The 23056-nt window shown below is 40.2% G+C and overlaps 1 pseudogene; it reads left to right on the forward strand.

Annotated features, from left to right (window-relative positions):
• LOC109465585 overlaps positions 1–23056 on the forward strand; it is a 213552-nt pseudogene that overhangs the window by 3286 nt on the left and 187210 nt on the right.

Here is a 23056-nt window from a genome sequence, read left to right on the forward strand (position 1 = left end):
TTGTGAAGAGTGGGTGGAGAACATTCTGGGTTGTCTAGTTCCTTAACTAAGTAATTTATAAACAGATTAAAAAGTGAGGGACTGAGATTGCAACCTTGCTTAACACCCTTGTTGGTTATAAAAGATGGCGTGAGACCTGACGGGGTTTTTAATGCAAGTCTGGGGGTTGGCGTACATGGATTTTATAAGGCTATAGAATTTTCCTCCGATTCCTGAGCTAAGTAATTTATACATTAGACCTTCGCGGCCACACGGAGTCAAACGCCTTTTGAAAGTCAACAAAACACGCATATAGTCTTTTGTTAGTATCTACATATTTGGATATTAGTGAGTCAATTACAAAGATATTATCGTTTGTTCCAAAGTTTTTTTCTAAATGCTGCTTGATTTTGGGAGATGAGAGCATGTTCTTCTAGAAAGTTAGTAAGACGGATTGACGTAAATAACTTTGCTAGGCAACTCATTACAGAGATACCCCTATAGTTGTTGGGGTTAGCGTCGCCTTTGTGCAGAGTGACAATATGGCTCGTGCACCATTGTTCAGCCAACTTCAGGGAAGTAGCCGGAAGATAAGAAAAGGTTGAATAATTAAGTTAGAGGTTCTGGGCTTTTTCAGAAATTATGGGGGTAAGCAGGGTCTCGATAAAATTCTATTTTTTGTTACGTTTGTCGGTTCGCACCTCTAAACTCATGATCACGTGGTTGGATATTGAGGTCCCATAACATGTTTTGGGGGGCATATTTTAGCAACATTTTGAAGTAATGTACATGTACCAATATTCTGCACCCCCGTGCTGTATCTGGAGTGGTATCGTCTATCAACAGCTGTTGTCCACCATAGGACTAATGGCTATACCATTGTACTCCCAGAGGGGGGTTCGCCTGTATTGTGATATCAGCCGTCTTGCAAGTCATGTAGCATTACAGTAGCCTCTACCAGGCTTCGGGAGGCGGCTGTGAAGGGTAGAAATCGGCCAAATAGAGAGATAACATGCCAAGGGAGTTTGTCTGCTGGGAGAGAACATTTTGCCGCAAAAATGTTCTCTCCCAGAAGACAAACTCCCCTGGCAAGTTATCTCTCTATTTGGCCAATTTCTACTCTTTCCAGCCACCTCCCGAAGCCTGGTAGAGGCTAGCATTACTGTTATCATTGCTTAGCATGAAAGTTTATCTATGTTGGTACACCTCATTATGACAAGAAGGCAAAACGTTCTGTGCCAACACTAGGCAAATTGGGACTTACCCAAATTTTCAGCTGTTATAAACTCCGTCAGCCTTGTTCACGGAATGGACCCGTCTACTGACGGGCGACGACACAGCTTATCTGACACGTATGACCCTCTGCTGCGATCACATGTTTCTGACGTCACGTCCCGGAAGCTGCAGTTGACGGGCCCATTCCGTGCTTTTCCGGCGACTCAACGAAGCGCGAGAATAAGTTGCGCCATTTCCGCTGTATTTTTAGGAGGCTCCTAAACCTTTACCTGCTAAAAATACATTCTTTATACTAGCCTCTACCAGACTTGGGGAGGCGGCTGGAAAGAGAGCCAAATAGAGAGATAAGCATGTCCGTTGAGAGAGCATTTCGTTGCGGAGGCTATCTTTATTTTCAGTAGTAAAAAGAATGTAATCTTTTTTTAGTAAAAAGAATGTATTCTTTTTAGTACAAAAAAATGTATTCTTTTTAGTAAAAAGAATGTATTCTTTTTAGAAAAAAGAATGTATTCTTTTTAGTAAAAAGAATGTATTCTTTTTACGTTCGGGTATCTTCAACAGCTTTCAACACGTTTTTTGCGGCGCAGCGACGTTGATCTTTTACTCACCAAATGTCATTATGAACCAAGGTAGGCAAATGTGTAAGATAATGTTTAAAATAGTGAAAATCTTACATAATATCACTTAAATGTTTCGCTAAACTTTGGACTTTTTCATTATTTCTCCAGGACGAACATTTCATCACCATGGCAACAAGAGCGCTGACATCAGCTTCACCGCGTACCCACACTGGTGAGAAACCCTACAGGTGCGAGGAGTGTGGCAGGCAGTTCAGTCATCTGGGTAATCTGGAGAGACACATAAAAACTCACACTTGTGAGAAACCCTACAGGTGTGAGGAGTGCAGCAAACAGTTCAATCGGCTGGATCATCTGAAGACACACGTGCGGACTCACACAGGTGAGAAACCCTACAGGTGTGAGGAGTGTAGCAAACAGTTCAATCGGCTGGATCATCTGAAGAAACACATGCGGACTCACACAGGGGAGAAACCCTACAGGTGTGAGGAATGTAGTAAGCAGTTCCGTCAGCTTGGTAATCTGAAGATACACATGCGGACTCACACAGGTGAGAAACCGTACAGGTGTGAGGAGTGCAGCAGGCAGTTCAGTCATCTGAATAGTCTGAAAGAACACATGCGAACACACACTGGTGAGAAACCCTACACGTGTGAGGAGTGTGGCAAACAGTTTAGTGAGCTGGGTCATCTGAAGACACACATGCGGACTCACACAGGGGAGAAACCCTACAAGTGTGAGGAGTGCGGCAAGCAGTTCAGTCGGCTGGGTAGTCTGAAGACACACATGCGGACTCACACAGGTGAGAAACCCTACAGGTGTGAGGAGTGCAGCAAACAGTTTAGTGAGCTGGGTATTCTGAAGACACACATGCGAACTCATACTGGAGAGAAACCCTACAGGTGTGAGGAGTGCAGCAAACAGTTTAATGAGCAGGGTCATCTGAAGAAACACATGCGAACTCACACAGGGGAGAAACCCTACAGGTGTGAGGAGTGCAGCAAGCAGTTCAGTCAGCTTGGTAATTTGAAGACACACATGCGAACTCATACTGGTGAGAAGCCCTATAAGTGTGAGGAGTGCAGCAAACAGTTTAGTGAGCTGAGTCATCTGAAGAAGCACATGCGGACTCACACAGGGGAGAAACCCTACAGGTGTGAGGAGTGCAGTAAACAGTTTAGTGTGCTGAGTCATCTGAAGGAACACATGCGTACTCACACTGGGGAGATCCCCCTATAAGTGTGAGGAGTGCAGCAAACAGTTTACTCATCTGGGTTCTCTGAAGAGACATCTGCAAACCCACCCTTGTGCAGCGAACAGTTTAGTAACCAAACGACATTGACATGTGGAAAACTGCCATCCAAATGTCCACTTGCAGCAATGCCAATGGAAACATCACTACACACGCGATCCGCTGTTTGATAGTATCAAGGAGACACTTAAACGACTTCAGTGAAAATCTTTGATTGTGGATAATTAAGTCAAGTCAAAGTTTATTGCACAACGATTGTCACGGGTACAATGTATGGCAAATAACAAGATTACTGATTAAGAGAAGTAGTGAACTGTTTGCCATTCATGTAAAAGTGACATCTCTTGTCTGTCACAGTCGTCTGATGTTAGACGTTGAAATTGCAATTCTATCCACCTCTATTAGTCTTTTTTTATTCCAACATTTATCACTCATTGTGACAGCACACTCAAGTTTTTTTCAACTTATTTTTATGCCGCCACCTACATTTGTACACAGAGGACAGATGCATGAACGTACAATAGACATACTCATTTTCACCAGAGTGAAGCGAGAAAAGCAGTGCAATGTGCCTTTCCTAAAGGCACAAGATTGGTGGCCTGGCAGGGTTCGAACTCGGAACCTCTTGCATCCGAGCCGAACACTCTTTCCTTATGCCACACGAGTTCACTTTCTAACTTTTATAACTAGCTTTTGTAAAATTGACCAATTAGAAATGCATCTAATAATCGTTTACATGTTTTTGTGCAGTTTTTTTTATCATTTAGTTTCATTATGTTTAATGTGTATTATGTTTGAATTCTTGAATAAAAATAATAAATAAAAAAAATTATAACTACGTCGAGATCAACTAATCTCTGTAAATAAATAACTCACCTTTATTTTTAAAATCCGTGTGACTTAGTCTAATTGCGTTGAACTGTTCCAACAATTGTTAAATGTTAGTGTGTAGTTTTTGTATTATGTATTTTATGGTTGAATAAAAAAGTTTAAAACTTCAGCTTCTTGAAATTCGAAAAGACTGCGATGTAGTACATGTAATAGACCTGCGCGAAACCCGTTACGGGGGCACACCCCAGTTTATTTGGGGTTTCTATTCGAAGCTGCACACCCTCAAATCTAGCGACTGTCTCTGCCGTGGAATAATTTAGAATAACTGTATATGGGATGAAAGGATACCTCTTCAGCTACAAGACCAGCTGAGTTTGGTTTCTTCACCCTTTTTAAGTTTGGTAAAATCAACGGAAAAACATTATTTTCACTCCAAAATTAATGCCCAAAATTTCGAATTTTCGCGTAGGATAATCCCATAGAAAAAATTTTCCGGCAGAAATGACTGATGCTGGCAGAAAGAACCAAGCCTTGACTATACCCGAGTAAATTATAAAGAAAATTCTAGTACTGAAATTTTCTAAACAGTCCACGGCGCGAGGGGTTGCAAACCCACCCCTACGAAGCCGCAGAGCGAAATCTAGGTCAAACGGGCTGATTATACTTGGCGCGCAAGGATACCCGGAAGTAAGGTTCGGAGCCAAAAGAAATTTTCACCCCAAAATCACCATTTCTTACACTCTTCAGCGATGTTAATGTTTAATGATACTTCGTGGCAGTTTATGAGAAATGTCACCTCAAACTTGGACCCTCAAAACCCTTTCGTCACTTTTTTACAACGGACTATTGCGGTCGCGGAAGAACTGGGGTGTGCACCGTTATTGTGCTTTTGTATAGCACTTCGTCAGAACGTCTCGTTTAAGGTCGTATTCGCATATTTTCTTTCAGGATGACATCTCGTCTTAAATCAAGGTTTCAAAATTTATGTTGTACGGAAAAGAAATCTTTGATCAAACATCCAACAAAAAAAAGACGGTGAAAAATCTGCTGACCTACTGATCAGGACAATCATAGCTTTAATACTTTACTCAAGGAGGTTAACCTCCTTTCGTTATTTTATCCATCCACTTCTACCGTCTGGGGTGTCGTGGGGAGGGACAGCTGGCGGCCGACGGCTATTATTGGTATACCATACCTAGTCAGGGTGCCCTTCACACTCTTTATATCCACGTCTTCCTGGGACGTTCTCTGGCCTTCAATCCAGATTTTCTGTTCTTGTATGCTCTGTGTGGTACTTTTTGTGGTGGCACCCTTACTAGGTGCCAAAACCACTTGATAGTATAGATTAACTGAATAAAAGGAAGGGATCTATGCGTGTGAGTACGTACGTTTGGGGATGAAGAAGGCCACGATACAGACGACGCCTCCAAACAGAAGCAGCGCACGCAAAGGACAGCGTCTTCCGAACCTACAGGGGACAGAAGGATGGAAAAGACATAAACTTACAATGCTTCAAAAGTGCTCTTCTCTATGATCCAAGGTACATATAATGTTGTAAATTTCATTATGTATCTTATTAACCCTCTCCAAGTGTTGACCCTTAATAATACCATGGCTAGTGGCGTCTGCGTGCATCCCGACGTTGTGCCCTTGGGAAAGGCCCCCCTGAGTTACAGGTTTCAGGACCCTAGTAGGGTTGGCGTTAGGAAGGGCATCCAGCTGTAAAAGAGCATCCAGCTTGCTTCAACAAAAAGACTTGTACTTCCTGTAAGCACGTCTTACCCCCTATTCGGGGAAAAATGACGTTAAAACGGTAAAAAAAAAACTAGTTGGGTAAATCTGGGCTAAAGTGTAGTTCGCGGCCCAGATGCTAGCATTTTGCGAGCGAGGAACGCGTCGTTGGTCTACGGCCTATTACACGTCGATGAACATAAATGCGTTCTTAACCCATCGCATTTCGTCAGTACTTCAGGAACCTACAAAATACGTTGTAGTCATGTACGCGGCTGGCTAAAACTACTTCGTTTATTTTCCTCAAAATTCGCGGCTGGCTAAAACTACGCGGCTGGCTACACTACGTCGTATTTGAAATACGTCGATGGCTAAACCACGTCGAAAAAATACGTCGAAAAAAATCCGCGGATGGCGGTGGCATACGCGGATGGCATCCGCGGATGGCGGTGGGATGTGTATTCACACCTGAGCATGTATAATCACACCTGAGCATGTGTATTCACACTCGAGCATGTGCATTCACACCTGGGCGTATTCACACCTACACCTGGGCATGTGTATTCGTCTTTGATGTGTATTTGCAGTTTTTTCACACTTGAGCGTGTGCAAGTGTATTTACACTTAAAACTACGTCTCAACACCTACTATAAGCATAATTGTTCTTATTGCATTCTCTGTAGCTTACAAGGAACATAATCATTCATAAGGCCACAGCATGTAAGTTTTATGGATGACATCAGCGCCTGATTTTGGAAATAAAAACAAGAAAATTTGTTGCTCCCTGACAGCGGTCAACATGCCGAAAATGGGCAAAGATGTGTGGTGAAGAAGTTTACTTGCTGTGGCCTAATGCAAATTGCAGAGTTAAACAGGACTGAACTACATGAGTAATGATGGATTCAGACATTGAAAAAGGGAGCAGACTTTTGTTTGGTTGGTTATTTATATTAGATTTCGAAGGCAAAACTGAAAATGTTGGATAACAAAATCTTCTTAAAAAAACAAACTACAATGCAGTTTCAGAACAAGCTGCTAGGAAGCGCAAACTCATCATGTCCCTTTTTTCCCAGCCCAAGAGCTATCTACCACATAAAATTCGTGCCCCTAGCATGTCCAAATCATGAGATATCAAAACCAGAAGTTCATCTGCAGTACCAATGAAAGCCACCAGAGGGCCCCAAATCTAATCATTTCTAGGTCTCATCAAGATCTACCCACCTACAAAGTTGCATGAAAAAGCATATAAAGCTTCTTGACTTACGCTGTTCACAGACAGACAAACGGACAAACGCTACTGAAAACATAACCTTCTTGGAGAAGGTAACAAGAACAACAGAAAAAAACACAGCGTTCTCATGGTATCGATTTCAGAGAGAGCATTTTCATGAAGGCACCACGCTGCTTTCAGCTGCACCAGACGAGTTTGATTTGATTGAGTTCCTGCTTCTACTCAAACCCGTTTGATCAACAATAAAGACCGGTCCGGCTGTTTACTCAACTTCAGTTGTTGCCTATGTAACATCATGCGTATAACATGTCTGGTTTTGACATTGAATCCATTTTCTAACATCCTTGGATTTTCCATTTTGGCATGAAGCTGGTACATGTGATTAGCTACATATGATCCATTCCATATTATTCTTTTAAAAACTATGGACAACTGATTATCATTAAGGCCATGTTGATTTGATTATATGGATGACATTCGCGCGCGCATGAATTTTCGGCCGTTTCCAAAAATAAAAAATAAAGTTTTCAGCCATACTGTAAATCATACAAAACAGTCACAAAATGAACAAATATATACCGTAAGTTGCAAAAAAATATTTGAAAACGATACCAATGTCGTAGAATGCCAAAGTAAAAAAAAAGACGAAAATGTAAAGAAATGACTTTGAAGAGTAAATTATTCGCCAAACGATACTTTGTGCCCTTTGTTCAACCTTCATAATCACGTAGATTTCATAATGAAAGCTTTTTTGTTTGCAAAACTTTTTTTTATTCGCACGCGCGCATCAGTTTTGGGGTTCCCAGAGGATGTCATCCATATAATCAAATCAACATGGCCTAAAGAGTGAAAACATGGAAAGACTGACAAAAATTTAATATTGATAAACAGTCTAAGTCTCGAATTCGACGCTAGCTTTACTGTGACTGTGGACATTACGAAACAGATCAGTGTGCACATGTGTTGTTGTCGGCTATGTTGTATGTATTCTGTGGACAATCTGTTTCATTTTCTCTGAACAAATTTTGAAAAAAAAATACACTGAAGATATTACGTTACGTTAAGGACGTCGCATTGCCACGATTCCAGAATGATATAAACCACGTAACCTGCGCAGCCTGTTCTTTGAGATAAAACACTGAGCGTAGACTAGTTAGCAGCAGTAAAAACACAGAGCAGGGTTTTCATTATGCCATCTGAGGACAGACTCAAAGCTAGCAGGGTTTTTTTTTTCAAACAACTACGTTACTTTCATCTTTGGGAGACGAGGTTGGTTTGATTGCTTTTTCGCGCCACTCACACCGGGAAGGTCCCCTACTGTTTTCATTAGGGTTGGAGGTTCTGTGCCCTATTTAACACAACTAGACGTGCTTAATGCTGACTTTATACAAATATGACTTTCGTACTGTTGACGATGCCTATGTAAATTTATAATGTTGATTACATTTGCATACATAGATACACATCTTACAGCTTTTGTGTAAACAACAGAGATTTCTCAAGGTTAACATTAAAAACATGTTCAAGTGTTACATCGCCGAAGTTATGAAATTTCATATAATTTGTCTCGATTTTTCAAAAACATTTTCCGCCTTTTCTGTTGGTTTCAGTAGTCAGAGGTACGGATTAGTTTGTGTATTGAGTCGGGCGTAAACCAAAAAACGTCGTTTTGTCAGGTCACGTTTTGTCTGGTGTAGCACACGTTTTGCTGTTCAGAACCCTGCACAGTCACATCATGTCGAGCTCGGCCGGCAGGCAGCAGCAGCCCCAGACTGGGACTACAGGAGGTACGGTGGTTTAAATTTCATACTTTCACACTGTATTCCATCATAAATTTCCTCTCCCCATTATGAGTTTGATTTGTTCGACTTTTGTTTTGGTCATTTGTGTGTTTTCGTCTTAAAAAGTGCCTTAGATTAGCCTTCATTTCGAACAGTACATCAACTATATAAAATTGCCTTGTGATACTTAAGGTAGCTAAGATATTCTATGATGGATATGATTGTTAAAATACATGTATTTTATTGTTGTTTAGGTGCCACACCCACGCAGTCAGAGCAGACTGACTGGAGGTCACTTGCGGACGCCGCTGCGAATATACCCAACACTCTGTACGTTTCTAGGGCAGGTAAGACAACAGGGTCCTTTCGTCGCTACCGCTACGCATAGACCTTCTAGCACCACGAGCAGGACCACCAGATAGACTTTTCAGTACCAAGGACAGGACCAGATAGACTTTTTAGTACCAAGGACAGGGCCGGATAGACTTTTAGTACCAAGGACAGGGCCAGATAGACCTTTTAGTACCAAGGACTGGACCGGATAGACTTTTAGTACCAAGGACAGGACCAGATAGACTGTTTAGTACCACGGACTGGACCGTATAGACTTTTAGTACCAAGGACAGGACCAGATAGACTTTTTAGTACCAAGGACTGGACCGGATAGACTTTTAGTACCAAGGACAGGACCAGATAGACTTTTAGTACCAAGGACAGGGCCAGATAGACTTTTAGTAGCAAGGACAGGGCCAGATAGACTTTTTAGTACCAAGGACAGGACCAGATAGACTTTTTAGTACCGAGGACAGGGCCAGATAGACTTTTTAGTACCACGGACAGGACCAGATAGACGTTTTAGCATCAAGGACAGGACCGGGCAGACTTTTTAGTACCAAGGACAGGACCAGATAGACTTTTTAGTACCAAGGACAGGACCAGATAGACTTTTTAGTACCAAGAACAGGACCAGATAGACGTTTTAGTAACAAGGACAGGACCGGATAGACTTTTCAGCAAAAAGGATGGGGCCAGATAGATTATATAGTACCAAAAACAGGACTAGATAGACTTTGTAGTACCAAGGACAGTGCCAGATAGACTTTTAGTACCAATGCAATTACAGGACCTTATAGAGTTTTAGTACCAAAGAAAGGACCAGATAGACTGTTTGACAGGACCAGATAGACATTTTAGCATCAAGGACAGGACCAGATAGACTCTTCAGTTTCAATGAGAGGACCAGATAGACTTTTAGTACCAAGGACAGGATCAGATAGACTTTTATTACCAATGCAAGTACAGCACCAGATAGACTTTATAGTACCAAAGAAAGGAACAGATAGACTGTTTCACAGGACCGGATAGACTTTATAGTACCAAAGACAGGACTGGATAAAAAATTTAGTACCAAGGACAGGACCAGATAGACTTTTTAGGACCAAGGACTGGACCGGATAGAATTTTAGCACCAAGAACAGGGCCAGATAGACTTTTTAGTATCAACGACAGGTCCAGATACACTTTTTAGTACCAAGGGCAGGACCAAATATACTTATACTACCAAGGACAGGACCAGATAGACTTTGTAGTACCAAGGACAGGACCAGATACCCCCACGCCTGAATAGGGTTAACTAAAAGGTGTTTCTTCAATTAGATGCGACTTACGATGAAGAAGCTAACAGCGTGCGAAATAAATGTTGGGGCCTGTGCAAGAAGATGTGGCAAATCACCAATGTTGTGTTTGTCGTGGTGAATGCCATTCTGCTACCATATTTAGCAGGTTTGTTTGTTAGTTTGAAGCATTCTTTACTTACTAGAAGCTCAAATCGACCTGCAGGTCGCTTTTCACTCATGCAGGTCACGACGAAAGAGGTAAGGGTCGGACATAATATAAAATAAGTTATCTTGGTTATCCTAATACTGTACAAGAACCTTTTTTGTATCTTTTGTCCTGGACATGGCAGTTATTTTGGTGGCGTATTACATAAGTACAGTAGTCACCATATCTACTACCAATAGATTTGTTTGGGTCTAATGTTTTTTTTTTTACATTAAAGATGGCTATCATCATCATCATCATCACCGTCATTATTCCGGATTAAATCCGGTGATGTACGTTTGATATGACTGAATGAATGACTGAATGACTGAATGACTGAATGAATGAATGAATGAATGAATGAATGAATGAATGAATGAATGAATGAACTTTATTCTCTCTTTTGTAAAGCACTGCATATGAAATGGCCTAAGTACGTAGATATAGGGGAATGACATGTAGATTAAAAATGTCTATGACTTTGGCAAAGGTTTACTAGATTTATATGCGACCAAATTCTTCAATTTCGTCAATCTGCAGATAAAGTAACTTCATTACCACATGTCCCTCATGACGGTCACTATAGCAGACCCTGTCTCTCTTGTGTGTTTATAAACTTAGTACGCCCTGTTCTTTTGTAAACAGTTAAAAGCAGCTTGAATTCTGAAGATATTTTCAAGCTGAGCAGGAAGACAGAACTGTGTCTAGCTGAGTTAACCCGTAAGTAGAATAATGTAACAATCATAATTTTAGAATCATTTTATTTTTTCATATTTTCCGTAAGCTGTACTTTGCTATGGTTGTATTCATTACTGAAGGTGAAATTCCGTGGATTCCAGGAACCTTCTTCATGAAAATAAAACTATTCTTTTATACCGATCAGGATCTAACAGACTCCAGGGAGTCGTGGGACCACCTGGCCCTCCTGGAGAAAAGGGGGCCATGTGCATGGGGCCGGCCGGCCCTGGGTCTATCGGGCCTCCTGGTCCTCCCGGTGAAAATGGGACCGTGGGACCAGCTGGCCCTCCCGGTGAAAATGGGACCGTGGGACCAGCTGGCCCTCCCGGTGAAAATGGGACCGTGGGACCAGCTGGCCCTCCCGGTGAAAAGGGGCATCGGCCGGGGCATCCGCAAACATCCCGACGCTCCGAGACACCAGGAGACCAAGGTAATAGAATAACACATCCCTGTGGGTCAAGCCTTTTTTTCCATATTCGAATGCTTCTTTCACAGAAGCTTAAGGAAAGATATCGGCTTGCGTGGTTTCGTCTTCTGTTCCAAAAAGGCAAAAGGTTAATGACCTTGACAGGACGTCTGTCACCATGGTAACAAGTTGTAGCAGACACCTGTGGTGTTGGATTACATGATGTACATGTAGCAAGGGACGGGTTAACATATTTACATGTGTTTGAGTAAGAATAAACAGAGAAATACTTAGTAGTACGGCTAGACAATGTGAGGGTAAACATTATGCATTTGTTTTATCTTAAAGGTATGAATATCTAACGATATCTTTCTACTCTTTAAAGACATTTCACTAACATACTTAAAAACCGTTTTGTTTTGTTTTGTTCGGGGCTTGTCCCTATGGTGGTTATAAAAAGTGGTACCAGCTCTTCACCACACATAGGACCTTCAGAGAAGCAAGCAGCAGAGACCTGTCGGAATGATGGCGATGGCAACCTTGCCATGTCCCGAGACTTTATAATTAACGCCAACAACTTCTAATCATTCATGTTTAAAACGTTTCGCGTTAAGGTCACTGGCACTGGTGATTCTTCTTACTACATTTTTTTTTCATTTCCACAGCTAAGCAATATTTGCACGGGGCCTCAGTGCTGTCTCAATACTTTTGGCATGTCCATCTACTCCAACTCTAATCTATGATATCTAATTTCTTTATCTGCATTACTACAATTAGGCCGTGTTTAAGTGAAGTCACCCAAACCGCGATTCGGGTAACTCACACTCCTCACATCTGGTCCACGTGCCACACATTCCTGTTAAACCGTGTCTGATCACAATTCGCTTGAGCTACATTTATTGCTGTTTGATGATAACACGCAAGGTGGCGTGTTATTAAGGTCAGAGGTCAACGACCAGAGGCGGTGAAGCTCGTCCTAGAACGGACACATTATTTGACCATTACTGCTCTTTAACGGTGCACACACCAATTCTTCCGCGACAGGGGTCCACTGTAGTGCCCGGAAAAAAAGTGACGAAGGGGTTCGGAGGGTTCATGTTTGAGTTTACATTTCTCATAATCTGCTGCAAAATGGGATTAACTACTAACATGGCTGGAAAGTGTAAGAAGTGGCGTGTTTTGGGTGAAAATTGATTTCGGGCCCGAGGCTTACTTCCGGGTGTCCTTCCGCCCTGAGGGCGGTGCTTCGGTTTGACCTAGATATGCCTTGTATGCGTTCTGGGGGTGCTGTAGCTATGTCTCGCGCGACGGGCTATTGTGATAATCTCAGTGTTAGGATTTTCTTTATACTTTTCTTAATAATACATAAGGGTTTTCTCTTTCCGACCATATAAGTCATATCGGTGGCTAAAATCTGGGTGATGGGTTTAATTCCACGTGAAAATGGCCAATTTTTGGCATCATTTTTCATCGAAAAATTCTTTTTCCCCCTAAAATTTACTAAAATGTGAGAGGTGAAAGAAATTGAAATTCTTTTGTTCTCGTAGCTAGAGGGATATCCTTCATTTGCAAACAGAGTGTTTTGGCTTAAGAGGTATTTCCTGAAAGAGACGGTCGCTAGAGTTGAGGGTATGCAGAATCAAATTGAGACCCAAAATAAACTGGGGTGTGCCCCCTTAAGTTGCTGCCACGTAAAAGTTGGTCACAGGCGAAGTCACATTGAACTCACATTGCGTTCAGACGCAAATCGCGATGGGGGAAAACCGATTCAAAACCACCTCTTGAAGTGGTTTGGGATCGAGGCGCTTTCAATGTGATTTCGGAGCGTTCAGATGGAGCCACTTGAAACCGGTTTCGGGGTAAACCACATGTAAAGCGCCTTGGGTGACTTCACTTAAACACGGCCTTAGGATTAACGAACGCTTTTCCGTTTGGACACAGACCTGAATGAATGTGATGGAAACCCATGCAAACATGGACATTGTGTGAACAAAGATGGCGGATACAAATGTACCTGCAACCCAGGATGGACTGGACAGATCGAACTGTCAGCAAGTTGAGTTATTTTTGTGTAGCAGTCGAAGTTTCAGATGCATTGTATATTAGCCCAATGAAGGTCCTTAACTAGTTGACTGACATTTCTTGGAACAAATTTCTTGGAATGTCCAAAATCAATTTACTCCAGGAATACCATTTAGCTCAGCAACTTCTTTCTGTGTTGATACAGATCTGAATAAATGTACCTGGAAACCATGCCTACATGGAAACTGTGTGAACAAAGATGGCGGATACAAATGTTTCTGCAACCCTGGATGGACTGGACAGAACTGTCAGCAAGGTTTTTGTAGTATTGAAGTTGCAATGTAAATGCAATGTGAATGTTTCTTTGTTTCTGTATTTTGTAAAGCCCTTTTCCGATTGACTATCAGTCTGCTTGCAAGCAAAATTTACATACCCAGCAATGGCCAACATCCATGTATACTGGATATAGTTGGCAATTCCAGCCGTGACCACAAAAACTTGTTTTCCCTGTTTTGGCACAGACCTGAATGAATGTACCAAGAACCCGTGCCTACATGGACGCTGTGTGAACAAAGATGGCGGATACAAATGTACCTGCAACCCTGGATGGACTGGACAGAACTGTCAGCAAGGTGAGCATTTAATTAGTGTTAGTCATATATGCTGGGATTCTTTATCACTTTCTTGAAACATGAACCTTTACACTATAACTACTGATTTTTTATAAGATGATATTTTTTTAAGCTGTATGATTTATATGATTATCTTCATCACACAGACCTGAATGAATGTGTTGGAAACCCATGTGAACATGGCCGCTGTGTGAACAAAGATGGCGGCTACAACTGTATCTGTAATCCTGGGTGGACTGGACAGAACTGTCAGCAAGGTAAGTTTTCGTCTAATGTGCTGGCAAAAATAATAATAATAATAAAGTTTAGCGCATTCAGATTTCCCCGAGAGCGGTTTTTATACTGCTTAAACTAAACTGATCAATTATACCAATCGTTTATATGTTACAGCCAAACCATGTCCTACAGGGTGGAGTGGATATGAGACCCACTGCTACAAGTTGATGAGAGACAAAGCTAACTGGGAAAAGGCAAAGTTACGGTGTGAACAACTCGGTGCAAATCTGGCTTCTATCAAAAGCCGTGACGAGGCCAACTTCATCAACGGTATCATTACTGACGGTGGGTGATGCAATTTCGTTGTCACATTTTAATCGAGGTAGAGCCTCAAAACTTTGTTCCCACACAAAAAGAGCGTCGAATTTTTAATGTTCTACTACAGCAAGTGTTCAAAATGGAAGTACCTAAACACTTAGGCCACGTAAAATTTGGGACAAGTGACGTCAGCAATTCGTAGTGAAAGTAGAAAAGCGAAAGGTGATCAACAGAATTTTTTGTGAATTTTTGCGCTGATAAGCTCCATAACATACTAGGATAGCATAACATGTCTGATTGGTTGAAAAGCTGAATAAAGCGTTTTTTCAATCACATGTGTTACAATTGTTTCTCCTTTGGTTTTCTCTTTCCCTGACTCGTTCATATGTTTAGTTCATTTGATTTTATGTACTTTTGAGTTGACTCTGTGCACATTCATTCATTCATTCATTCATTCATTCATTCATTCATTCATTTCATCTCTTTATTTCCTCCATCTTTCATTCATTCATTCATTCATTCATTCATTTCATCTCTTTATTTCCTCCATCTTTCATTCATTCATTCATTAATTCATCCATTCATTCATTTCCTCCATCATCCATTCATTCATTTCCGCCATCATTCATTCATTCATTCATTTCATCTCTTTATTTCCTCCATCTTTCATTCATTCATTCATTCATTCATTTCATCTCTTTATTTCCTCCATCTTTCATTCATTCATTCATTCATCCATTCATTGATTTCCGCCATCATTCATTCATTCATTCATCCATCCATCCATTCATTCATTTCATCTCTTTATTTGCTCCATCTTTCATTCATTCATTCATTCATTCATTTCATCTCTTTATTTCCTCCATCATTCATTCATTCATTCATTCATCCATTCATTCATTTCCTCCATCATCCATTCATTCATTTCCGCAATCATTCATTCATTCATTCATTCATTCATTCATTCATTCATTCATTCATTCATTCATTCATTCATTCATTCATTCATTCATTCATTCATTCATTCATTCATTCATTCATTCATTCATTCATTCATTCATTCATTCATTCATTCATACAGCTCCAGTAGGGGAGTCGGGTGTTCATCTCGTCTGGTTTGGACTGCATCGCAATGACGGATTCCGTAAGTTTACGGATGGGTCACCGGTTACCTACACAAACTGGCAGCCGGGTCAGCCCAACAACAACCGCCATTTCTTGAACTTGGATAAGCCACAGGACTGCGTCGGCATGTACTCAAAGGTGTGTGCTCGACTTTGCTGAGATTGCTAGCTTAGGTTTGCTAGACTATTATGATAGCTTTTAATATGTTTGACTGTAAGTTCCCTTTGCTGTTAGTCAAAAAGATGATGGCAAATCTAACATGCCAGTACAATGATATGAATCTTTATTGCATGTTCTTGCCCAGATGGGCTAAATGCACAAGAGGATACGCAGTATGCGAAACATGAGTATTGCATACTGGAACGCTATATTCTAATGCTAATTGCTAGGAATCTATACATTACGACAGTACTATACATGTATACTACCTATCATCTATTGTTAGTTGCCCTTTACAATGTAAAGGAGTCTTGAATGGCGACTACAACAGGATTTTGAACTACGTATACGTACGTATAGCCTAAGATAATTGAAAAACTGAACAATAGTACAATCATTCTACGCCTTTGCGTGAAGCATCGGGGAGACGTCGACACCGGTAAGAAACTTTAGAAAAAGAAAGTGAAAGTGATCTCGAATCAGTTTAGCTCACTGAAGAGCTAATCCTCCACTGTTCGTGACAGAGAAGACAGACGCTATGTACAGTATTTACAGGTTCATTGTACCGGCCGGGAAATTCCCCTAGCTCTTTTCGACAAGCGCAATGAACAGTGGACCACGGCTTAACGTCCCGTCCTAAGGACTGCGACCCTAAACAGTAGCGTGCATGTCGGGTGAGCAACAACAGCCGGGATTCGAACTCCCAACCTCATAGTCCAAAGGCAGGATCGCTAATCACTGGACTACGCACGCTACTGGACTATGCACCAATTAATATTGTTGTTCTTCCTTCAACAGAGGGGCTCTGCCGGCCACTTTTTCCTGTATATAATCGTGAAAAAGGGACAGTGGAATGATAACCAGTGCTACCGTTCCTTTCCCTTCATCTGCAAGCGTCCAAAATGACAATACTTCGATATTACTGTGTGAGATTTCCAAACAAGATAGGGCGTGTCCCCAAGGCGCCACTGTACGAAATTGCCGGTCATCTGTTTGTAATACTAGGACAAAGGAGCCAAAATTAAAGAGCACTTTTGGTCTGAAAATAGCAAAAAAAAGTACCATTAAGGTAACTTCAACACACACTTTTTCTGGTAAACTAGAGCAAAAACGAAGACACACATTAAATTTAAAAGGTCTTCATTCATTCATTCATTCATTCATTCATTCATTCATTCAATTTAAAAGCACGTATACAGCAAAAGTATGACGAGTAGAGAAGAAGAACCTATTGTTTCCCTTGATGGCATCCCTGATGTGCCCTTTCAAGATTCAAGCAGTTGGAAAAGGGTGTATATACAACACAATTGTTTGTCAGTATTTCCATGTTTTATAATATTTACATCCTTTAATGATACTCTAGAGTTTTGAAAAAAGTGAATCACTATACAATGTACAAGCTACATACAGAAATGGAAAAACCAATGTTAGAAAAGGGATCCAACGTCCTTGGCAAAACAACACGTGTTATACGCAGGACGCCACATAGACAACAACTCAAAATATATAGAACTTTATTGCACGACAATTGCACATGGTACATTGTATGGCAAACTACATAAAGAGAGTAACAACAATAAAATAAGTGTGTTGAATAAGACCTAATGTCGAATAAAACCTAACATATCTATATCATAATTATTCAAATAATAAGGGATGTCACAAGTTTTTGATAAAGTGTTACAATCGAGTGGGCTAATCACAAGTTTCGGTATTTTTTCTAATAACAAAGCATTCCTTTATATATCTACCTATTTTTGCGTTGTGGGGAACATTACATGTAAAGATATATTCAAATCTGTCTCCAACATCGAGACTCTTAAAATCTATGGTACTTGATTCGAGAAATGTAAATAGCTTGTTACGTATAACATCATATTTGGTACATTCCATAACAAAATGAAATTCATTTTCTATATGCTTTGGATAAAATGGACAGAACCTTTGGTCAGGGGCTATATTGTAATATCTATCTGTTTCAATATTCAATTTATGGCTACTGATTCTTAATTGAGTTATTGCTTTACGAATTCCAAAGTTATCTATATCACAAAGGTATGTTTCTTGTTCATAACAGTTTTTTAATTTGCTAAGAAAAGACAGCTTAGAATTATTTCTAATGCAACTAAACCACTCTTGTATATGTGTATCTTGTAGCCGGTTGCGAAGATGGTGTGTAATATAATCTGCTTTATAAACTTCAGGTTTCATCCATATATGTCCAAAACAACTGATGTGCCCTTTCAAGGTTCAAGGTTGGAAGAGGGCCGCGCTTTTTTTATGTGTACCAGACGAGTTTGATTTGATTGAGTTTCTGCTTCTACTCAAACCCGTTTGATAAACTTTAAAGACCGATGCGGCTGTTTACTCAACTTCAGTTGTAGAGTCTTGTGTATAACACGTTTTGTTTTTGCCAAGGACGTTGGATCCCTTTTCCAACCTCCTTCCTTTTCCATTTCGGTTTGTAGCTAGTATAGTGATTCATAATTTTTTAAAAAGTCGTTTTGGACCGTATTTTCTACACTATGTAAGCAGGGCTCGAAATACATTTTCAGCTTATTTATACTCGCATCTGATACTCAAAACTAGTACGATAGAAAAGTGTATTCCAAGACACTAGTATCCGTTTTTCAATAGTTGTTTTTTGCAATTTTTTGCAATTTACGGCATATACTTGTTGATTTTGTAGCTTCTTTGTAAGATTTACAATATGGTCACAATTTTTTTTTTGGGGGGGGGGGGGCTTGATTGTTACATCATTTTCGTACATGTTATCATGTGGCAGCAAAGTATAACTTATGTTTTAAAACGTCAATAGCAGTGTACGCTCATATGACAACGCTATAATGTGGGTGCAATATGGCAATTTTATGTGGCTCAACAAAGAGAAAAATGTAGGATTGTATGTTCATATAGACAACAATACAAAAAGGAAACAAGACTTCATTGTGCATGGTTGTTTATTCATTGACTTTTCTACACAAAGCGATACATATTAAAAAGTAGAAAAAAATTTATACTCAGAAAATTCCCAATAATGCCAAAGTTATACATCATATATACATACAAATCGGCATGGCATTTACATTACGGTCCAGTATGGTTACATTTGCTTAGTTTTGGTTATCATTTAACTCTTCTGTACAGTAGTGTAACATTTTACCCATTATTGGCCAATGTCACAATCAGCAGCAATTTTACATTGCAATAGTTGATGACATTTATCTTTCTTCATACAGTCGCGAAATGTTAAAATATGATTTCATTTTTTAAATGATCTTGTACAGCATTGATGTAAATTTTGAGAGATTATAACAATGTGACTCTGATACAGACATACCCACGAATAAAACATTTCAATAATCTCAATTTCACTAGTTTTTGTGGACAGTGATTGTATACAATTTTCGTTTATTTTACAGCAGATATTTACCCCCCACACGTCACGTATCGTAGAAAAATTCTTCAGGTCCTCATTGTGATGCTTTTCAAAAGCCATTGCCATGGTATCTCATCAAATACAGAACATAGCATTTTTATGACTCCAAAACAAACTAATATACAAGTAAATTTTTGTTTTTCTACATTGGTCATTGCATACAACATGTTATGCACTAATACAATATTAAAGTAAAGTAAGATAAGTACTAATTGATACCATCCTTCTGAATAGCTTAATACAGCCATTCCTTCCAATGATATGCAATTAGAACTTAATAATGTAATAATTGTTGACACAATGAAATTAATTGCTTACTACATAAAACAACCATAGTTACTGTAGTAAAAGCTATTTGTAGATGACATGAGTATGTAACCCGATTTAGTGAGCAGTGAAAACTACTTCCATCTACTAGTAGGTTTTTACTTTCCAACCGTTAAAACATTTTGTTCCACTCAAATCTAAGCACAGTACAAGAATATTCCAGTTCGAGTTCACGAAATGTTTACTGGCACACAGGTCTATTTCAAGTCTTTTCCAAAATTGTATAAGATGCAAACAGCACAATGAAACATGATTTTATTTTTGATACTTAAATTATTTGTGCTTTCTATGCCGTGTGCTAGGTGGCGCACATATGCTACCTGTACTTTCTGTTCCTGAATACGTAAAAGTGCTTTTAAATTGTTTTCCTTATGATTGCTCTAGTTTACGAGGACGTGTTTCCTTACTAAAAATGACCAAAAAAGAACATAAGCCATGATTGTAAGAAAAAAAAAATACAAGCAGTGTTGCCCAAGGCTTATTTAATTATTTGTTATTATCATATAGCCAGGTCACTAAAGGCAAAAGTCCCTAAGACGAGAAAAAAGGCAGCAAATCTCTTTACTCATTATTTTTTTACAACAACATGAACAGCGGCCTGAAGGCCTGCATAAATAAAGAATGGTTCAAACAAACAAAGCCAGCCACATGGCGTAGCTTAGGTTGCTTCTGGTTTGTCTCACCAAGAAACTGTATACTAGTATCATAATGATTGTATCTTGTATATTTTTGTATATTGATTTCATACTGTAACAAACTAATACATAATATGTCCACCTGCCCCTGTATGTTTGGAAACTAGAGAATAAGTAAAATAGTTGAAAGGATTAATGAAGAAAAAGGATGTGCATTTAATGATCAGCCAATTATGAACACTTGCAGGAATGATGGCTCTCAACTTTTCAAGTATCTTCTTACAATGTCGGCGTCAGTTTGAATTGACTACATAATAATAACTTTCATGGTACGAATTGGCTATGTCATAAAATAAAGCTAATGACCCGTTCTTCCCCCGGTGTTTACGGTAACGTAACGCCTCGCTCACTCGGTGGTTTGTTCGGTGGCTATACTTCCATAGGTCGCTGGTCAGACGTTATGTCACAATAAACAACCTGAGGTGGGTCATTAACCCTTAATTGTTAAAGGCGTGTGCTGCAGCTTCTACGACTTGCAATGTGGCTCCCACTTTCTTCACTTGTATCTTCCACCTGTCTTGTTTGGATAGACGATGTCTCGCAAGGAAAGAATGGATCATTGTCATTTTGGACGCTTGCAGATGAACACGTTGCAATAAAGAAAGATATAGTACCTGTTCAAATGCAGCAGAGTTGAAGACTGTCGGTGACTGATACTGGGGGGAAAACGTTCAACACTAATTTAGAAAACTCACTTTCTGCTTACTTCATGAACATTATGGGAGCCATATGAGCTAGATAATGCTGCATGGGAATGGACAGAGATGTGTCTGCACAGTTGTGAATCTGTACAATTTCCACAATGTCCCAAGGGTTTCCTGGAATTTCACTACGTAGGAATGTGGGCATAGATGTATGTTAGCAAAATACCAGAGATGTTAGACATGCCTGTGGACATTCCATTCCTGTGGACAAAATGCCTGTACAATTCCTAGAACTCTTGCAAACTGCACACAATACTGTACCATTAGGCTCCTCCTGAGGCGTCGCCAAAAAATAGTACACAAAAGGCACTAATTCAGCACCCTGACTTGACTAGGTTAGGCCACACCGACTTAATTTTATGGATGACATCCGCACACGCATTGATTTTCGTCTGTACTAAAAAAAAAGATAAAGATCACGTCCTCTGAGGCTCTGTCCTGGCTCTAGGCCTGGGTACTCCATGGTAGTTAGCGACAATACGGAGCCGGTGGTAACTGGAGGACGGCACCAAGGCTGCTGAAGCTCCACGACTCAAGAACTCATCTGATTCAGTACATACGTACAATGCCGATTCATAAAATCCACAATCCGCTGTGGGGAAGATAGACGACCAGGATTGGTGCTGTCCTTGGTGCTGATTATGACATTCTACAAGTACCTGCTAGATGGCGTTTCAACACAGTATAACCGCTTCTAGTTCGACACAAGCCACGTCAGATGCGACATTTTATTAGTCCTTAACAGTGCTTCCAAGTCCTGTTTTTCAATGAATCAAGTGAAGAAAAGGGTGCTCAGTGCCTTTCTCGAGACCAAAACATTGAAGCGTGGTGTGGGTTTGAACACATACAGAACTTTACATTTCAAGTTCAACAATCCAAACCACAATGCCAAATTACTAATCTCCAAGCAGATCGATCTTTCGATCAGCTTGGAGTATCCAGTTGGCCAAAAGACAGTATCCATTGGCCAACGGAGTGTCCATTAGCCACCGAAGATCTGCCGGTACTCGGTTGGCTAATGGATACAGGACGGCCAATGGATACAGGATGGCCAATGGATACTGCCTTTTGCCACCCAACCGAAAGATCTGCTTGGAGATTAAAGTATGCTGTGGGGACGCCGGCCACGCCAATGCACCCAGTCTGTAAACTCTCTGTTTTCATCATGATTTCTATAAGCTAAACGATTTAGGATTTTCCATTTCTAAAATGGAACAGACCAAACTACATGTAGAGAGCTGGTGAGAAGAGAAGCAATCTTTCTGTCTGCTGAACAATTATTCTACACTTTGCTACTGAGATCTAGTTACACACTGTTGTAATGGTCATTAACTCAATCATGTACCTTTCCTATGACGTCATGGTGCCTTCGTCCCGAATTTCTAAAGTTTGTGTGTGTGTGTGCTTGCGTGGGTATGTGTGTCAGGTAAAGGGAAGCAAAATTGGATTTTCAGTCATATTTCTGGCCATTTTCAAAAATGTACTAAGTCGATTCAAGCCCATCCTATATCATACTGATATCTGTGAGGCAAAAATGCAAAACGCTGGCGGACAACGGTTGCTTGTTTAGTATCGAAGCCTGTCCTATCTCACCTGCTCACCGCTCACCCGGACGCCTGTCCTATCTGCAGATATAAATAAAAAATCAAGGGACACCTCACGTTGCTTGTTTTTGAGCTTTCAAACGATTATGAAAGCATTATGATGATGCGATGATCAAAATGTGCTAATTCGGAAAAGTTAGTAAAAACTAATATTCGACAGATTTCCTACTCAGTGATTATCTTTTTTTTTGTTTAGCCGTCCTGAAATTGCAATATGAGATGACTTAAATT

The sequence above is a fragment of the Branchiostoma belcheri genome, unplaced genomic scaffold (genome assembly GCF_001625305.1).
Source record: "Branchiostoma belcheri isolate BF01 breed outbred unplaced genomic scaffold, Haploidv18h27 scaffold153, whole genome shotgun sequence".
NCBI classification, from domain to species: Eukaryota; Metazoa; Chordata; class Leptocardii; order Amphioxiformes; family Branchiostomatidae; genus Branchiostoma; species Branchiostoma belcheri.